We start from the raw sequence: 16,648 nt of genomic DNA on the forward strand, positions 1-16,648 counted from the left end.
TGTTTGTAGTCTTTGGAAAGGGGAGAAGCTACTGAATCGATCAACACCTACCATTCCAAGAACTACAAATCCCAGCTACGTAAAACTTCGAGCGTAAAACCTGCGCAAACTATGCGCTCTTGGCGTCTTTTACGCGCAGCGCCCCAAAGACGAAGGCAGACCGCTGAACAGCACCCTGCACACTCGGGATCTCCTCCGAACCGCTAGTCACTGAAGTGCTCATAAAAAAAAAAAAAAAAACATTTCCACCATGGAAAAAAAACCTTTTAACACCAAGAGGGACATGGCTGACATCTTCTTTGAGATACAGCGGGGGTCCGACGTTGACATCGAGGATTCGTCGGACTCCGACAGCAGCAATGACGCCGGCTCTGTGGAGGAGGCTGTTTACGAGTCGCGTGGACCCCGTTTACGAGTGAGTACCGGTATTTGCATTTATCTATGAGGCTCAGTATTGTGTAAATTGTGTGAATTTTTCATGGAAAATCAGACCCCCCGGTTTGTCATAAACCTGTAAACACAGTAGTAAACAGTAGTAGTAGTAGTAGTAGTAGTAGTAAACACAGCAGTAGTAGCAGTAAACACAGTAGTAAGCTTGGCAATTCAATAGTATTGAGTATTATTTTACCATATTTGTTTATTTTTTGCTAACTTTGTTTTCAGATATTGCATTTTATCTGTAAATACAAATGTAAACAAATTCTAGTAGAGGTCATGGCTGCATATTGTTTTAGTACGCCGACTTCACCGGTCCGTTGATGAGAAGAGATCAACCGGAGTCGTCTGCTTTTGACAAATCAACACTTTATTTCACCCAACAAAGCAGACACAGATCTGTCTGGAGACCCACTACAGGCACTTTGAGAGTGCAGCAGAGAGTCTGAATAAGATATTAACAGACAGTGAATATATGCTTGAAGCCACACCTTTTTTGCATACGTAATTTTACACTCATGCATATCACATTTCTTGATTAGTTCATCTGCACACTCAGGTCGTCTTGTCCCATTATTCTTATCATTCAGCCTTGACAGTTTGGGTGCACCGAGCAGCCTGCACAACTTAACATAAACAATCACGTCATGTACTGATACACAATCAACTCCTGATATAATGGTGACATGTGAACAGAACATGATCAACTGCTAATTTTCTCACAATATTTACACACCTTTTCCATCCTTTGAAATGTACAAATGTTATTTTTTTTGTTCTACATAGTAATTTTTCACCATTTTCTTAGCCTACAAGAAGAAGGGAGTGAGGAGTGTCCAGGTCCATCGGGGGTTTTCACACCTCCAGCACTCCCTGCACCAGTCACCCACCCTTGCCTGCAAGGGAGGTGTCACCGCTTATATCAAGGTATGTGTACAGATCAGTTGTGTAGTGTTGGTCTCTAAAATGAATAATACACTCTTTACTGCTTCAATTATGTATTTATATGTCTTATTCTATGTAGAAATTGATGTGAATCATCAGTCTTCTAAATATGTTGCTTTCAACATCTGTACTCCTTCTTTCATGCAGCAGTGAGGAGGGAGAAGAAGTTCCAAAAGAACTGCAGCTGGAAAGCCATTCCATCCCCTTATTGCAGATTGTAAACAGTTCAATTTGCTGCACTCCTTACTGAGATTTCATTTGCTCTAATTGTGTTTGCTGTGTTTCATATTGTTATATATTGTTTTTTTATTTTATATTTGTTGCACTCTTACTTTATTTTACATTGTTTGCACAGAATGGTTGTTTGTTTCTATGTTTGCACTTTTCTGAAAATAAATATACTCCCTGTGGAGCCAAAAAAGTAGAAGTTCCTGTTATTTTTCATTATTCTGTATTGCATATAGACATAGAGTTACAGAATGTAAATTTAAAAAATGATGAGGCACAAGGTAAATTTCACATCCAAAAGCTCCAATAGTTAGTTGTAGACAACTAAAATTAAAATGTATTGTAATTTGGAGCCAGTTTTCATCGGAGGTAGAAAATAATCCCTTTGGCACAATTTAGCACACTTTTGTGCCAAATTGTGCCAAACTGAGTTCTCGCCTGGGTGTATCCTTACAAAATCCTTGATGTAGGCTTCACTGTTCGCCCAAATTCTATCAACTTTGGTAAATTTGTGGTCAAGGAGTGGATGAAGCTAATCAGTGGTGTCTGGGTGCATGAAATCATTGCTGGCAGTGTGTCTTCCTCTGTCAAAAAAAATACAATATTTTGGCGAGAGTAAAAAAAACGTAATTTTTCCTCTGGTTTATTCCAGTTTACTCAGGCTTAATGACAGATACAACACTTCTGACACTTGGAACACATTCGCTGAAGTCTCTAGATGTCCAAGGACACCAAGAACATGCATATAACCTTTAGTAAAGTGTAGTAATTACACATTTACTATGGGTGTGTCTTTTGAGGCGTTTTTTCCTGAAAATATGCTGTGAGTAGAAGAGGTTAAAATTGCATTTTTTTTATTGAATTGCAATTTTTGCCAATTAACACAATTTTACTGCAAAATCTCACATACAGTAAAGCCAGATACAGTGAAGTCTCACAAATTATAGCGCAATTTTTGGGAGAAGCCGCTGCAAAATCAAGCTTTTTTGATCGCACAATCACAAAAAAACTCTGTGAAACCCTGGAGGGACTGTGATACATGCATGTACGCATACAGTATATTGTAAGAGAAAAAATCAGGTATTATCTATTTGCAAATCGAAAATATGTATGAAAGCAAAACTAAAGCAGAAGATGAATGCAGTGGAGTAAAAATCTTCTGCCATCTTCTGGTGACACCCTGCAATTGAAGAAATGGGCTTGATCATAGTGGATTCTGGGCACACCCCCAAGAGGAGGGGGGAGACTCCCAGTGGCTGGAAACTGGCTGGAGACTGACTGGCAGCTGGAGGGCAGCCAGATGGCCCCTGGATGTCAGGAGAAATTCTAGGCGGCTCTATCTGTATGCTGATGACACATAGCTTTATGTGTCTGTGTCGCCAGGGGAATTAAGTTCAGTTGAGTCAGTATGTAAGTGTTTGGAGCAAATTAAAAATTGGATGAGCAACAATTTCATTCAATTTAACCAGGATAAAACAGAGATTATTCTTTTTGGAAATAAAGAAAAAAAGAACCACCATCGCAGAGTATCTTGAGACACGGGCTCTGAATACAACAAACCAAGTCCGTAACCTTGGTGTTGTAATAGACCCAGATCTGACCTTTGACAACCACATCACAGCAATCACCAAAAACACCAAGGGATGCTCATCCATGCGTTTATATCCAGCAGACTGGACTATTGTCATGGTCTGCTAACGGGCCTTCCTAAAAAGAGCATTGAGCAGCTACAACTGATCCAGAATGCTGCTGCTAGGGTTCTAACTCGCACCATAGGAAAAAAACACATCACACCAGTTTTGAAGACTTTACACTGGCTTCCAGTGAGCAAGAGAATAGACTTCAAAGCATTACTGTTAGTATACAAATCACGAAAGGGGTTAGCGCCCGATGACCTGTGTGACATGTTTAGAACATATAAACCTTGTAGAAATCTTAGACGTGTGAACTCAGGAACACTGGTGCTTAGCAGAGTGACAAAGAAACATGGAGAAGCTGCATTTAGTTACGATGCTGCAAGTCAGTGGAACAAGCTACCAATGGAGGTCAAACTTTCACCAAGCATGGATACCTTCAAAACCAGGCTGGAAACCTTCCTCTTCTCAGGTGCCTCTTCATAGTCTGCATTGACTTTCTCTCTTTTCTTTTCTTTTCTCTTCATTTCATTTGATTTTACGCCAATGTCTTTCTTTTTCCTTCCTGTATTTTAATCTATTCATGTAAAGCACATTGAATTGCCCTGTGTATGAAATGCACCATACAAATACATTTGCCTTGCCTTGCCTTGCCTTGCCTCAGTTCACCCTGTGCTTGTTTAAGAGAAAGAACATGTAGTCTTTTGGCAATTGATGATGAGATGGGATAGTGGGAACCTCAAAGGATGATTTTTGAAGATATGCAAATCAAGAGTAGATATGATCACTAAAAGTTAGACCATTAACATTATACTGAACATCCAATCTGTGGTAAATATCAGTGTGATGTCTTCCTGCAAAAAGCCATTAAGAAAAAAAAGCATTAACGCTAACTAGATGATTATAATTCTTATTGTGACCCACTATGCTGTAATCTAACACTGTACTGTTGTGGTGCTGTATTGGTCAATACATTATTGAACATTGTAAAGTTGTTTAAAATGAGTGCTTGACTGTCAGAAGTGTTATATTTATATATTTATTTATACATGTATGTTATGTGTGATTAAATGAATCATCTGATTGCAAAAGCCTGGTTCTACAAAAACTCATTGCTCCCATTCTTGTCTTCTAGTTAAAGAAAATAAGATAACTCTAACATTGCTATCGAATTTGATATTGTTTCCTAAAATCATGTGATCAAGAAATAACAGCAAAATCATCTTGTGAGATGGTATATAGCAGTCAACACTTGGTAAGAGCTATCTTATATTAATAGTTGACAGAACATTCAAAAATTATTGCTTAAAAATATCAATAATTTCTTAATAGCTATTTAATAGTAAAATTGGTGTTAGGTAACTTTTTAAGAAAGGATTAGGGTTAGGAAAGAAGGTAGGGACCCTGTTCCCTTCTCCCGGAGGAGATAGAGAATGCACGGTCCATCCCTCCTCAATTCCCTCCATATCCCTGACCCCACTGGGGTTGACGGTTACACTGCCTGCCTCTCCTGCCATACTGGACAACTGTCCAACCGTCTCCCATCTTGTCTTTATGTGTTTTGTCTTTATTATTGTATGTATATATATATATATATATATATATATATATATATATATATATATTTTAATTTGTTTTTAAATAAAAATGAAATGAAAAATGAAATTGTTCTTTAAAGGTAAATTAATTTGTTTTTAAATGTAAATAAACGTATCTTGTGTCATCTGCCTCGGTGTGAAAATCCTCCTCAGGTAAGAGAGGAATAGGCATATTCCTTTCAATATGGTAAATTTCTTTATTGTGGTCTCCCGTAATTTGTTCCCCCTGCTGTTAATCCCAAAGGAAAACACCACTTCTTCCACCACCGGGTCACTCGGAGGCATGGCCTTCTCCATTAAAGCCTGCCCATGACGAAAATGACTCCCCGGATAAGATTCCACCTGTAACTCTTTGTTGAAGAAATCTGGGAACCTGCTGAGATTGGAATCTCAAAAAAAAAAAAGATTCCTCAAACATGTCAACCTCAGAGTCATCCTCCCTATGCACCTGTGCGACCACCTGTCGCACAGCCTGGGCAGTCTAGACTAGGGATCAACCAATTATCGGCGTGGCGATATCGGCGATAATATCTGCCGATATTCGGCATTTTTGTGATCATCGGCATCGGCCGTTTTTTCACTGATAACTGATAAAATTAATTAATGTATTTTAAAATGCGGGGCTGCACGGTGGTGCAGTGGTCAGCACTGTGGCCTCACAGCAAGAAGGTTCCGGGTTCAAGTCCCGGCTCGGGCGCGGGATCTTTCTGTGTGGAGTTTGCATGTTCTCCCCGTGCCTGCGTGGGTTCTCTCTGGTACTCCTGCTTCCTCCACAGTCCAAAGACATCAATTTGGGGACGAGGCTGATTGATTTTCTAAATTGACCGTAGGTCTGAATGTGAGTGTGAATGGTTGTTCGTCTCTCTATGTTGGCCCTGCGATGGACTGGCGACCTGTCCAGGGTGAACCCAGCCTCTCGCCCATAGATGCTGGGATAGGCTCCACCCCCCTGTGACCCTGACTAGAGAGGAATAAGCGGAAGACGACGATGGAGACGACGATTTTAAAATGTACTCCTTCGGCTCTGATGCAGCCGTCTCTGCCTGAAGTCATCGCTTTCTTGGTTGTGTAACAATGTCCCGCCCACATCCCTCACTGATTGGCTACTTGGCACAAGTGAGCCAGTGACAGCCAATCAATCAACACTGAAGCCTCTACAGGCAGTGCCACAGACACAGAAGAGAAACAGACGACTGCTCCGGTGGCTGCTCCAGCAGAAAAGGTAAGGCAGTGTCAGTCGAAGTTTCAAAGCCCTTTAGGATGAAGTTTGAAAAATACCACCGCCTTAATCAATATTAGTGATACATGCAGGCCCAGAGTTGACATTTCACCAACCTACTTGTCTCGTCACATCAAGCATACGGCTTTGCAAGATAGGACTAGCATCACTCACGACAAAAAAAAAAGATGAAAAGATAAAAAGATGTGAGTGAAGATGACCTGAAGTCCCTTGCTTAATTAAATAAAAATATGACATAAGTCAGCTGTAGCAAGTATAAGGGAGGAAAACCTGCAGTTTGTCTGTTGAGGTTAAACTTTTCACAACTTCAACACGGGGTAGGCTATTTAATGATGGCTCACCGCTACATTATCATTGACACGACTGGCTAGTACAGTACAGTATGGCAGTATTTCACACAGCCAACCCCAGGAAAGGCAGTCTGCAATACCTGCAAAGACAATGTCAGCATGGGAGGAACAAGTGCAAAAACATTTAACACTTCAAACCTGTGGTCCCATTTTAGGATCCATCACAGTGAGTTGTATGCAACTGCACAATCACAGCTGGGGACGACAGCAGCTCCATCTCAAGCAGGGACAGCAACTTTATCTCAGCCTACTATACAAGACCTGTTTCAGAAACAAACACAGTGGCCAAATTCAGATCAACGATCTAAAATGTTGGACAAACTGATTACAGAAATGATCATCACAGACAACCAGCCGTTCACAGTGGTGTCTGATGTTGGCTTTCAACGCCCCATGGGTGCAGCAGCACCGCAATACTCTCTGAAATCTGAGAAATATTACCGCACCGAAATGCTCCCAGAGGTTTACAACAAGGTTGTTGAAAAGGTAAAAGCCCTAATCCAACCAGAGAATGCTAGCCATGCGCTTTCTTTCACGACAGACTGCTGGTCTGGATCCACAGAATCATTGATGAGTTCAACATGCCACTTCATCGACAATGAATGGAACAGAAAGCAGGTTGTCTTAAACACAAAAGCAATGCATGGATCCCACACTAGAGAGTATATAAGAGAGACATTCCTGGGCATGCTTGATGACTGGAAAATCAGCAAAGACCATGTAGCACTTGTCCTTGAGACAGTGGAGCAAATATGGTCAAAGGCATGAGGCTCGCTGAAATTCCAGACCGACGTTGCACAGCGCATTCTTTGCAGCTTGTAGTAAATGATGGGCTGTCCAGTCAAAGAGCAGTTACAAACATCATAGCAATACTGAAAAAGTGTGCCACCCATTTCCACCACTCCATTCTTGCCAAGCAGCGTTTGAAGGACATTCAGAAAGAGCTTGGCCTGCCGCAACACATACTAATCCAGGCTGTTCCAACGAGGTGGAATTCAACACTACACATGCTGCAAAGAGCACTGGAGCAAAAGCGTGCTCTTAACGTCTGTGCAGGTGAACATGGAGGATTTGCAAGCCTCACTGCCATCCAGTGGGACATTGTGTCCAACTTGGTTGATACTCTACTCCCAATTGAGCAAGTGACACTGGAGATTAGCCACAACGATGCATCAGCGTCCTGCATCATTCCCTGTATTGCTGTGCTGAAGATGTTTCTCCAAGACAATCAAGGACCCTAAACACATGGCATCGGAACACTCAGACAGGCCATGATGGAGAGCTTGATGAAACGCTTTTCCAAGCTCGAAGATATGAAAACTGTGCTGCTGGCATGTCTCCTGGATCCTCGCTACAAGAACCATGCATTCTCCTCTCACACAGTACTGACAAAGGCCAAAGAATGGCTGAAGGAGGATGTTGAGGAGACACAAGAACAGCATGCTGCTAGCGAGGAAGAACAGGGTGCTGTAGACATGGATGAGCCCGAAGATGAGAGAAACCCCAAAAAGCCATGGACGGAGAAGACATCCTCTCGTATTGAAGACATGTTCAGCTCTCTTCTGGGACCCCACACCGAAGAGCCATCGACCAAGGCCTCCATTGAAGATGAGCTGAATCTGTACCTCAAGGAGCCAGTCATAGACAGGCGTGGAGATCCTCTCCAATGGTGGAAACACAACCAAGTGTTATGATCCAGCATTCCTGTGCTATCTCCTCTCTCTCCACCCAGTTTCTGAGTTCCGCCCCTGTTGTTTGGTGATTGGCTGCTCCCTCTGTCAGTCAGTCTGCGGCACACAGGAAACACCAGCTGAATCAATTTCCCTGATTACCCCTTGGGTCTATAAGTCCGAGCTGGTGGTTTCTATGTTGCTGGAATATTAAATAGCGTTCGTCGTCCTGACCTGCTAACCTTCCGCGCATTTTGTAAGTTTTTTCCGAGTTTAATTCTGGTAGCCTGGTGAAGACAGGTCCATCACCAAGGGCGAGATGTCTGTGTAGGTTCTCATTCATCCAGGTCATCGTCGATCGAAGCGAAGTAAAATCTGGTCAACTGGACGTAAGTTTATCTTGAAGACGTTTCACCTCTCATCCGAGAGGCTTCTTCAGTTCTAGTGAAGAGTGTGGAAACTCCAGCTTATAAACCTATGTGGGAGTGGTCAGTGCTATTGTGGTGGAAACGACCCTCCCGAGACTCACCTGGCCTCCCCAAACGACAGTCGTTGTGCGGTGTCAGGGAGTTTCAGGGGTGGTCGTTAGGGAGTTTCACCGACCACTCAGATGCTAATGGGCTGTGCTGGCATCAGCCGTTCCACATGGGTCTTTCAGCTGAACTCTTTGGGAAAGCTTTGAAAGGACTTGGTTGTAAATAGGTGAAAGGAAATGTCGCAGTCCACCTCCTCTGTTCAAAGATGGTTTCTCTATCCTGACGTGGATGGCTTCTTTAACTCCTCTTTCAAACCATCTGTCCTCTCTGTTGAGGATTTGGACATGGTCATCCTGGAAGGAATGGCTTTCCTCCTTGAGGTGGAGGAAAACCGCTGAGTCCTGTCCTCCAGAGTTGGCTCTTCTATGTTGGGCCATGCGCTTGTTGAGGGGCTGTTTGGTTTCCCCTATGTAGAGATCCGTGCAGGCCTCACTGCATCTGACAGCGAAACCATCTTTGAACAGAGGAGGTGGACTGCGACATTTCCTTTCTCCTATTTACAACCAAGTCCTTTCAAAGCTTCCCCAAAGAGCTCAGCTGAAAGACCCATGTGGAACGGCTGCTAATTGGGTTTACTTCTGCCTTTTCCTCTTTCTATCTTTCTCTCTCTCTTTCGCTAAGCTGTTGGGCTTGCTAACTGACCGCTCCACGCTTTATATCTCCACGTTGCTAACTAGCGGCAAGCCAGCCTCAGCTGTTAGCCTCCGCTGCCGACGCTGACTGGTTGCTAAGCAACCAGGTTCCCCCTCAGCAGAGCAACACATTATGAATATTTAATATTAATTAGTTATTTTATTTAATAATCAAGAATAATATTCAAATTATTGATTATCATTTTGTCCAAATCACTCCTCAACGCACAACAGTGCCATGAGATAACTTTTATTCATAGAGGGTTCGTCAAATCACAACAAAACTGACTTGACCTTACAAGGTCCTTGAGGAGCTGGTGGGGTTCTCCCGAGTCAAGCAGGAGCTCTCCTGCTGGAATGATACCTGTGTGGTACGTGGGCTTTGCATGGTGGTTCCAGATGCAGAGGCCTGGTGTGGTGGCCAGGAGTAGACAAGGAGATCGAGGCCCTAGTCAGGGACTGTTCCACCTTCCTTGTGAGTGGCAAGACTTGCCACCAGGCGCTGCCACCCCTGCAGCCTCTCTCCTGGCCCTCCTGGCCCTGGGAACACCTGCAGTTGTATGTTTGCGGTGAGATTTATGGGGTTCCCCACCACCAGCGCAATTTGGTGGTTGTCTATGACTTGCAATCTAAATGGCCTGAGCTCACCACTACTGGCACTGTAACTTTTAAAGTCATCATTGACTTCCTCTCTTTTCACACTGGGGCCTCCCAGGGGCCATCACCATGGACAATGGCTCCCAGCTGGTCTCTGCAGAGTTCAGTGCTTATCTGTAACACAGGGACATTTGTCATGTGTGCACCGCTTACTACCATTCACAAGCCAATGGTGGCGTGGAGCGCTTTCATCAATCCCTGAATAGTGGCTTGCGGGCTCATATGGTCCAAGGTTGCTTCTTTGTGCCAGCCATCCATCGCACCTTGCTGCATTACAGGGCTACGCCAAATTCCACTATGGTCATCTTCCCTCATGGTAGGCCGGGAGATGAACATGCCTCTGGACAGGCTCCGCCCTCCTAAACTACGGGTGCCTCCCCCCAGTGTCCGGGCTACAGTTGCCTGTCGTCAAGGCAGAATGAAGAAACATGAAGGGGTGGTGGGTCAAGATGGCGCCCATGTGTTTAGCCGGCCATCTCCCTCTGCTGAGTATTTTACTGTTTTTTTGGTTCCTATTGTTTGTTATATGGAGTGTGTCACTGCTGCAGGTGTATGATTGCCTGATACTTATTAATATTTGCCATTCGTTGGGAAAACATACAATTTGCGGCTCTGGTGGACATTCAAAGACACCTCCACCGTTCCTGGCATCCATACCTCCACATCTATGGTGTCTCTCCTGCTGGTTGCCTCGCAACAGTCACAGCAGAAAACGCGGGAAGCTAGTAGGAGTCTTCATTAAACTAAAATCTTACCTGGCTTCTTCCTGTCACGATCCCTGTCGTCTACCAGGAGAATCCTCTGCGGACTACAGTGGCTACAATCCACAGAGTTCCAAGGAGTACAAATATCGGTGGCTCCCACCAGTTCTCTGGGACACCGGGGCGCCGCTCCTGTGTTGTTGGCAAGTGCGGACCTCCCGGCGGGGCTGTGTGCTGCTCGCTCACCCACTTCTCTCATCAGACTGACTGATGCTCAGTTCATACAGTGCTGTTTAATACCAGATCTCTCACAAACAAGACAGTTATTTCAAATGACTTCTTCAAAACACATGATCTGGATTTCCTCCTGCTGACAGAGACCTGATTGAAACCAGGTGAGTACAGCACCTTCTCGGAGTCGGAGCCCCCCCCCTGGCTGTTCCTTCTTCAGCACCCCGCGAGCTGCCAGCTGTGGCCGGGGTCTGGCTGCAGTATTTAAGGAGAGGTTCAGGTGATCAGGTTTGTGATCAACCTCACCTGCCCCGTGCTGTGTGCCACAGTATATCGCGCTCCCAAATTTGATAAGGATTTTTTTCAAGAGTTCTCTGAGTTTTTATCTGATTTTATATCAAGGTTTGATAACATATTGATTTGTAGAGACTTTAATATTCTTGTTTGTTGTGCAGAAAATCCACTGGCTAATGAGTTCAAAGGCTTTTTGGACTGCTAAGGGTGCACAATGATGTTATCCTGTCCTTGGATGCTGGAAATCCTGCTGTGCTGGTGCTGCAGGACCTCGCAGCGGCTTTTGATACAGTTGACCATGCAGTCCTTGTATCTCTAGAGCAGTATGTTGGCATCCGTGGCACTGCTCTCCAGTGGTTGAGGTAATACCTGGCAAACAGGAGCTTCTCTTTAATGACTGGTGACATCTGTTCTTCATGTGCTTCCCTCTCTTGTGCAGTGCCACAGAGTTCTATCCTCGGCCCCATTCTATTTTCATTCTATATGCTACCTCTGTTCAATTATAAAAAAACACAATCTGTATTTTCACTTTTATGCTGATGATCTGCAGCTATATTTGCCCATGAGACCCAATGAAAACACTGCACTTACTAAGTTGTCTGAATGTATTACTGATGTAAAGCAATGGCTGACAGAGAACTTTTTGCACGTAAACGGCAGCAAAAGAGAATGTATCTTGTTTGGCACTCCACCTATGTTTTTCCAAAAAACTCTGATACTCTGGCCCCGTTTTAAATCAACTGACCTTGGGGAATTTTTGACATTGGGCTTAAATTTGAGAAACAGATCAGTTCTGTTGTTAGAACAAGCTTCTTTCAGCTCCGTCTCCTGGCTAAAGTGAAGCCGTTTCTTTCTCGGCAAGATCTCAAGAAGGCAATCCATGTTTTCAGTAGCTCAAGACTGGACTACTGTAATGCTCTCTATGTTGGTCAGTCTTCAATTTCTCATCTCCACCTTGTCCAGACACAAACACCTTACCCCTGTGCTGTCGTCACTCAACTGGCTTCCAGTTCATTTTAGAATTGATTTTAACTTCTGTTTTTTGTTTTTAAGGCCATCAACAGCCTGGCTCCCACCTACTTATCAGAGATTTTAACAATCCGTGATCATAGCAGGGCCCTGCGTTCTTCAGGTGAGCTTCTGTTAGAAGTCCTCAGGACGAGATATAAACAGTGGGGTGGTCGATCTTTTGCTGTTGCTGCTTCCAGACTGTGTAACAAACTGCCCCCTGACATTTGCACCACTACTGACCTCAGCCTTTTTAAATCTAAGTTGAAAACCCACTTTTTTAGATTAGCGTTTGATTCCGACTCGGGCTGTCTTGTTTTTCTGTCTGCACTTTATTCATTCATTCATTCATCATCTTCCGCTTATTCCTTACTATTAAGGGGACAGGGGGTGGAGCCTATCCCAGCGTCTACGGGCGAGCGGCGGGGTACACCCTGGACAGGTCGCCAGTCCATCATAGGGCCAACATACAGAGATGAAAAACCATTCACACTCACATTCATACCTACGGTCAATTTAGAGAATCAATCAGCCTAGTCCCCAAATTGATGTCTTTGGACGGTGGGAGGAAGCTGGAGTGCCCGGAGAGAACCCACACAGGCACGGGGAGAACATGGAGACTCCACACAAAAAGATCCCATGCCCGAACCAGGATTTGAACCCAGAACCTTCTTGCTGTGAGGCCAGAGTGCTAACCACTGCACCACCATGCAGCCCTCTATTTGCAGTTGTTGTATTTTATTTGCTCTACTTACTCTTGGACAGCTTTTAATAACCTGCAGCACTGATGCACTTTCCACAGTCTAAAACCTGTGTTTTATGTGTTGTTTTATGTACTGTTTTATAGCTTTGTTGTAAAGCACTCTGGTGTTGTGCGCTGAAGAGCGAATTGGTCAAAATGAACGATAATCGATAATTATGGATATAACTCTCGATTATTAAATAAGTTACTAATTAATATTAAATACTAATTATTCAGGGCACCACCCTGATGAGTTCAGGGAAACTAAACTACGACCAAACTTGTAACAGTTACCAGTCTCTAACAGAGTTGATCCACTAACAGTCAATATCCTGTAACATTAACTACCTGGGACAGCTCTGATGTTGGAGGAGGAGATCAGAGCACTGCTGTTGCTGAGACACGTGACCACAAGTTGGTACACAAAAGACACTACCACTTCTCTCTTATAATAAAACATATTTATTAACACAGTGCATCAATCAATCAGCAACACGTTGGTATCACGGTTATCTAACCAAAAGATACAAAGTGATAATATGTGTGTGTGTGTGTGTGTGTGTGTGTGAGGGAGTGTGTGTGTGTATATGGAAGAGAGAGTGGGAGGGGGAGCCTGGTTGACTAGCAACCAGTTAGCATCGCAGCGGGGCTAGCAGCTAGGCTAGCAGCTAGGCTAGTTCGCTGAGGCTAGCTAGCAGCTAGTTAGCACCGTGGAGGTATAAACGTGGAGTGTTAATTACTAAGCTGAGCGCTGAGCGGAAGAGAGAGAGAGAGAGAGAGAGAGGGGGGAAAGGACAGAGGTGAACCCAAAAATGTGTGTTAACACACTTGTGCAGAATTAATAACAGATAACACCTTCTTGAAATTGTTGCGTGCACAAAGGAACCGGGACCCAAGCGCAGAATTGTATAATGAGAAGAATTTATTTGCAGGTAGGAATAACAAAAAACAAAACTGATCGGGGAATAACAAAGTGCAACACAAAATCACCACCGGGGAAAAAGGGCGCTCCCAAGGAAACAGAAAATACTGATATGCTGATCAGAGTGTTATGTGCATATTCCACCCATAATAGGTGGGTGGCCTAGGAGGACAGGAGCCGAGTGGCCACACAACGCAAGGCGGCTTCCAGGTCCTGATTCCCATGCTCAGTCTGTCCGTTAGACTGGGGGTGGTAGCCCGATGTGAGGCTGGACGTGGCCCCCAGAGCTTGGCAGAACGTCCAGAAAGTAAACTCATGACAAATGCTATTTTTGCCTGGTGTGTACTGTACGTGCTGGGCTGTTGGCTGAACACTAGGGAGCACTGGTGGAGAAATTGTGCGCATGTCCCTAAGTCTCTGTAGTACCTGGCAGGGATCGGGACATATGGCACCCGTGGTTGTGGTGCGGGGCTGGCGGTCGAAGGAGCCGGCAGAGGGGGGAGGATGCCCCCGTTGTTGGGATCAGCTGGGTCTTCATCGCCTTGAGTTGTTCGCCCAACTGCGCCACACTGGCTGTCAGCTGTTGCACATGGTCCATGACTTGTAGCAGCGTTGACTCGTGCTGATTCACCTTTGCTGCCAGACTGGAGAGTGCTCGCTTTAGGTTCGCAGATTCTGCTGGGTCCATTCTGGCCAAACGATTCTGTTGCGTGCACGAAGGAACCGGGACCCAAGCGCAGAATCATATAACGAGAATTTATTTGCACATAGGAATAACAAAAAAAAAAACCCTGATCGGGGTGTAATGTCTGAAAACGTTAAGTATTTTGCCCTGTTGGGCTATGCACAATTAATGACATGTTACTGTGCCTTTAAGGCCTGCAGCTGTGATATACGGCAAGTGTCGTAAAGTGGGAGAATTGCAGTAGATCGATAAAGGCAAGATAAACGAAGCACCTGGTGTGGTTATTGAGTCATACACGAACATAATATTTGGCGAACGAGGATGTCTGAACTCGTCTTACCACCACCGCCACCTTTTCTGCCTGTTCCCGGCGATCCAGCTGTTCCCTGGGATCGCTGGCTAACGTCGTTTGAGGATTATTTGTTGGCTTTGGGTCACACGGACCTACAAGAAGCGAGGAAGTGCGCGCTGCTCCGCCATTGTCTCGGGCAGGAAGGACAGCGGATCTTCGCTACGCTCTCCTTGTCGGATGATAAGTACGCCACAGCCACGGCTGCCTTGCAGGCTCATTTCAGCTCCGGCAGAAGCCGACGGATGCATCGTTCTGAGTTTCGTCAGAGGGCCCAGAAGATGGGTGAGACGGTTGCCCATTATGTGTCAGCACTACGTGAACTGGCTAGGCATTGTTACTTTGGGACATTAGAGGATGGACTTATTTTGGATCAGTTAATTGAGAAAATGTCATGCAACCAACTGAGGGAGAGACTTTTACTAGAGCCAGACTCTATGACACTGTCGGATGCTTTGGTGACTGGAAAGCAGCTAGAAACGGCCTTAATGGAGGCACGCAAATTTGACCGCCCTGTGCACGAGTCTGTGACGTCATCGTCACCCACAGTCCAGCACACAGCAGAGGCAGCTGGCAGGGAGAGAGACAGTTTAGATGTACAGAAAGTGGACAAGGGGCCCGGAGACAGGGGGCATAAGAGTTGTGGCAACTGTGGCTCGCCTAAACATGCAACCAAGGATCAGACATGTCCTGCCCAGGGAAAACGCTGTCGCAACTGCAACAAATTGAATCATTTTGCACGGTGCTGTCGCTCCTCTCCTGCTAGCCATGATACTACGGCTGTTCCCATAAACACCGTACAGACATCACAGCCTTCATTCAATCTCTGCACGTGCAGTGGGGGCACAGCCGTTATTCCGCTCCTCGTGGACACGGGCTAAAGTGTCAATCCTAAACAAATCCACTTATGAAAGGTTTTTCAGTCATGTGCCTCTGGAAGCAGCGCCCAAACCCCTGTTAGGCTACGGTGAGTTTCCCATCTCCACTCTGGGTGTGGTCCGCCTCCCTGTCAGATATGGTCAACAATGTGCCCCTGCCACTAAGTTCACCATCACCCGGAAGGGAGCTAACATTATGGGCGTAGACTTGTTCCATGCCCTGGGTTTTGCTGTAAGTGATGCCAGGGGCCAGCATGTTCTCCAGGTCGCTGCTTCCTGGCCTGATCGCTACCCACAACTGTTCAACGGCCTGGGCTGCATGACTGGATTTATACACCAGCCTACTGTTATTCCATCAGTCCGCCCTGTTATCCAGCCCCTTCGGCGCATTCCCCTGGCTCTCCGTGATGCAGTGGAAGCGGAGCTGCATCGCCTAGTGGGGGCAGACGTCATAGAGCCTGTAAACGCCTCGCCGTGGGTGTCAAACCTGGTGATAGCCAAGAAAAAGGGGGGCAGACTACGACTCTCTGTTGATCTCACGGATGCGAACAAAGCCATCATCCCCGATAAGTACCCCTTACCTACGGCCGAGGAGCTCACTAGCCATTTCCGTGGCTCCACTGTCTTCAGTAAGATGGACTTACGTAATGGCTACCTGCAGGTTCCCCTGGCTCCGGCTAGTAAGGACCTTACAGCGTTTGTCACACATGTGGGGGTTTTCAGGTTTAAGCGCATGGCATTTGGACTGTCATCAGCCCCGAGCTGTTTCCAGAAGATAATGTCACTCATATTGTCTGGTATTCAGGGTGTCTCCATCTACCTGGATGATGTGGTGGTGCATGCACCCTCAACCGCACTGCACAACACTCGCCTGGAGCAGGTCTTTCAGCGGTTTGAACAGCATGGGGTCACA

General features: G+C 45.3%; 1 pseudogene; it reads left to right on the forward strand.

The window, feature by feature from the left end:
* The first annotated feature begins 5,914 nt into the window (after nt 1–5,914).
* LOC147253958 (zinc finger BED domain-containing protein 4-like) lies at nt 5,915–8,124 on the forward strand (annotated as a pseudogene).
* Nucleotides 8,125–16,648: the final 8,524 nt, after the last annotated feature.

Source organism: Aulostomus chinensis, chromosome 11, assembly GCF_037954235.1.
Source record: "Aulostomus chinensis isolate RoL2024-O1b breed Wild chromosome 11, RoL_Achi_v1.0, whole genome shotgun sequence".
Lineage (NCBI taxonomy): Eukaryota > Metazoa > Chordata > Actinopteri > Syngnathiformes > Aulostomidae > Aulostomus > Aulostomus chinensis.